The following is a 3830-nucleotide window of genomic DNA, read 5'->3' as shown; positions in this document are numbered from 1 at the left end:
CAAAATGAGAAGAGATCTATATATCTGATCTAGCACAGATAGTTCTAATCCAATTATGGTATTGAATCAAGTCTTTCATAGTAGTCTCTCTAGAATCAAACAAAATCCCAAGATGAGGGAAAAAAATTACAAACGATTTTGAATTATTGTATATCAATTGACAAAAGAAAAAAAGTTCTTACTAAAGAGACTCCTAAAATTTTAAAATCTTAGTTATTGTGACAGAATGGAAAGACATGGAAATCTAAAAGAGGTCTTGGGCCATGGGACTAACTCTGCCCTTTAGTAGCTGACTGATTTTGGGCAAATATACCCCTCCGAGCCCCAATTCTGTGTCTATGAAATGGGTGACAAATAATAATTTCCCTCATAACTTTTAATGTTTTTAAAATAAATATCAAATATGTTAAAATGAAATCAGTTTCCAATACATTAAGCTGTAATGAGTTCTGAAAATGTGAAGTATTATTGAGAAAATAGCTATACATTTTTTAGAACCATATATTTAATATTTTTGTGAATTAAGTTTTGTAGAGATAATACAATTTTAAATAGGATATGCTATTTAAAGGTATCTTGTGCTTAAGTCGGGTATATTGAAAGGTCCAGAATACAGAATATTTTATACCATAATAGCAATACAAAAAGTTTTAAGAATTTTGCCTTAAAAAATTAAGAACCTTTCCTACTTAGTTTTTTGATTGTTCACTTTGTTCGAGTCAAATTCATTCGATTTAGATTTTATCTTTGTGTGTGCGTGTGTGTGTGTGAATTATCTCATAAGCCTTTTAGGGTATTCTACAGGAACCAGGTGAAAGATAGTGAGAAATACCTACCTAATAGAATCCTTTAGCCCATATTATAATTATTGTTTATTTGCTGATATTTACTTTGGGAAATTTATAGACTATGTACCTCATGTTTCTCGTATGGGCTGCTAGGTTCAAAGAAGGAAGTATTTAATAAATATTAATGTTAGTATTAATTACCATCCCCAGTGGTTAAATTGTTAATGTGAAATTGTATAATCACTTGACAACCTATTTCATTCCCCTAAGGAGGGTTAGTTCTGTGCCTAGATGGTTTTTTCTTCTTCATTTTATTCTTAATTTCAGAAAATCTTAATTTTTTACATTTTTCAATACATAAATCCAAAAAGTAGAATTTAACTTTTACCCCATGGCAAAAGTTTTATCTGTGCTTGCAACGGTGATTTTTAAAAGATCATCCTATGAGGTGGCTCTCTGGTCCCAACCTTTCAGCTCAGCTCTCAGATTCCTCATATATTTCTTAGCTGCCATTTGGAAGTTTAGATGGCATATATAAATTTCCATATAAATAATATATTTGGTAGACTAGATATGTTCTAATGAACATGATGTATCTCACATGAAAAATAAATGCTTATACTTTTGCTGAAATCTATCTAAATGCAAAATGAGCATGAAATAAATTTGCACCCACTCCCACAATCTAACAAAAATAAATATTCAGGAAACACAAGCTGTACTGTGTTTTTGAAACTGAAGTATTACATACGACACTACTTATTTTACACAATTTGGATGACTAGCAAAAAATCACTGAAAATTTTGGGTCAGATATTTTTTGCTTGATTTCTGTACAGGTTTTGAATCATTTACAGAAGTGAAAATGTTCACTCTCTCCCCAAGAAAATACTCCCCCACATGGATCTGCCAAATGTTATAACTATTGTTAGAGGTTAGTAACCCCTGAAGCCAGTCATTGGGCTCGGGGGATCTATGCTCCACAAGTAAGAATCCTTGGTTTGTTTACTCCTGATAAAATTTATACAGTCAACATCTTTGAAATTTCATACATTTTTTAGCTAAGCTAAATTATATATACTTTAAGATAGACAGTAAGATGTGGGTTGTTCCTGTTAACATTTAAAGTTAATATTAACATTCAAATTGATATTAAAGAAGAAATAACATGTCTAGAATGATATGGCACAAAATGGATTAAACATTAATGTTTAAACCTTTTACTGTGGAGAAAGAGAAAAAGACCAAACTCATGCTTTTCTGTCAGGAGATTATTTTCAAAGGCCAGAGTTATAAAAGTTACCAACTAATGAGCTAAAACTTACAGAAAGTAACTGATGGGTCATTTGATTTCCAAAAAGTCACTTTGCATTTCAGAAAAACAACTATAGTTATATGGAAAATGAACAGCTATATTTCTTTACATACTTTTTTTTTTGTATTTTTACTTTTCAAAGAGCTAAACTTGAGCATTTTTAATCTGTTTTCTCAAATTTATTATTATGAAAAACAATAGTATACAAGTAGCTACTTTTTCCTTTCCATTGTGCTAGGCACATTAGTAGTTATTCTTCACCTTATTACCCTATGAGGTTGGTATTATTACCCTTAATTTACTAATGATAAAAGGAAGTCAGAGAAATTAGGTAACTCGTAGCTAGTGATAGAGTTAGAATTCAATCATAGATTTACTTAACTTGAATTACATTGCTCTTTATAGATTTATGAAATCATTATCCTTATGTTGTTTTCAACTAGTTCTATGAGTTTGTAATTTCACGTATAGCAAGATGAATAGATGTAAACAAACATACATTTTCAGTGGCTATATCTTTAAGTGTACAAATATAGAAGTGCTTAATGAATATTAAAATGGAGGAAAAACAGAGTTGGTATTCTCCCCCGGCTTGTCTAATGGCTAGTTTTCCTTTCAAGTGCAGTCTTCTGTGTCATTAACCCCAAATGGTGCCACATATACTTTTTAAAATCAATAAATCCACAGTTATATTAAGAAATATTTTATTAACAAAACAGTAAATTCCACTTGCTTAGCATTTCCAATAATGGATAAATTGGCCTTGCAACAGAAAAACAAAACAAAACAAAATAAAACCCTTAGATACCCAGTCACACAGAGCACTAGAAGGGGAGGGTCATGTGGCCTTTCTTTGATATCTTAGGGATTGACCACCTCACACATTATTGTAATATGTTTGTTTGTTTTTTTAAAGGCAACACATTACATGGATAAAAAAGAAGCAGACTCGATCAAAAAAGTTACGACCTAGAGATGTAATCAAATTTATGCCAGGTAGTGTGAAATCCTCTATTAACTGCAAACTATGCGTGGAACCCTGATACTTTTGGTATGAAGATACTTGGGATTTTATGTTCCTCTCTCTTCTTTCTCCATTTCAAAGAAAGAAGAAAAAAAATTGCTAGATTTTGTGTAGGCCAATAACATTAGAAATATTTTTTACTGACAATATTATATAGCATTGCATGAAATTTTAAAATTTATGTTGGAAAGAAACATTGAAATCAATCCCAAACAACAACACACTTCATAGATATACTGCTTAAAAATACCATTATTTATTTTACTGTCATATTTTAGAATCTCTCCAGATGGAAACTAGTTCAAATTCAGCAGATCAAATGGAAAAGCAACTGTTTCTTTTTAAAACCTCAAGATGTAAATTAGTGGTTTTGTATTTACCTCCTTATTTCACTGGCTTTCCCTGAGTAAGACTGAATGAGGGGGGAAAAAAAAGACATAATTTTTTTTTTAACCTAGCAAATTAAAAAAAAATCTGAACTACAAATAATGGATATAAAATTTTAGTTTTATACTTCTACTTTCTGGGTCATGAAAAGCCTTTAAGACTTTTCATATACAACAATTACTTGGCAACCATAGATAGTGGTGATTTGCTATAAATTGTACATGATTCTAAGGTGTTGTATGTCTGAAATCCAGGCCACTTGTTGGCTTTTTTCATCAACTAAAGTATTACAAAAGATGTTCTACATTTTCTTTCT

At 30.7% G+C, this 3830-nt stretch overlaps 1 protein-coding gene across 16 annotated transcripts in view; it reads right to left on the bottom strand.

Moving 5' to 3' along the window:
- Positions 1–3004: 3004 nt before the first annotated feature.
- The window catches only part of NRXN1 (neurexin 1), a 1007449-nt gene continuing 1006623 nt past the window's right edge, over positions 3005–3830 (bottom strand). For all 16 annotated transcript variants that reach the window (XM_039887176.1, XM_039887185.1, XM_039887177.1 and 13 more), the window contains one exon: positions 3005–3830. This exon is cut by the window's right edge and continues 2354 nt beyond it. The gene's annotated coding sequence lies outside the window, so the exon portion shown is untranslated.

This window comes from Pteropus medius, unplaced genomic scaffold (genome assembly GCF_902729225.1).
Source record: "Pteropus medius unplaced genomic scaffold, Ma_sr-lr_union100, whole genome shotgun sequence".
Classification (NCBI taxonomy): domain Eukaryota; kingdom Metazoa; phylum Chordata; class Mammalia; order Chiroptera; family Pteropodidae; genus Pteropus; species Pteropus medius.
Note: the sequence above shows the minus strand (reverse complement) of the source record. Positions and strands in the feature narration are given on the sequence as shown.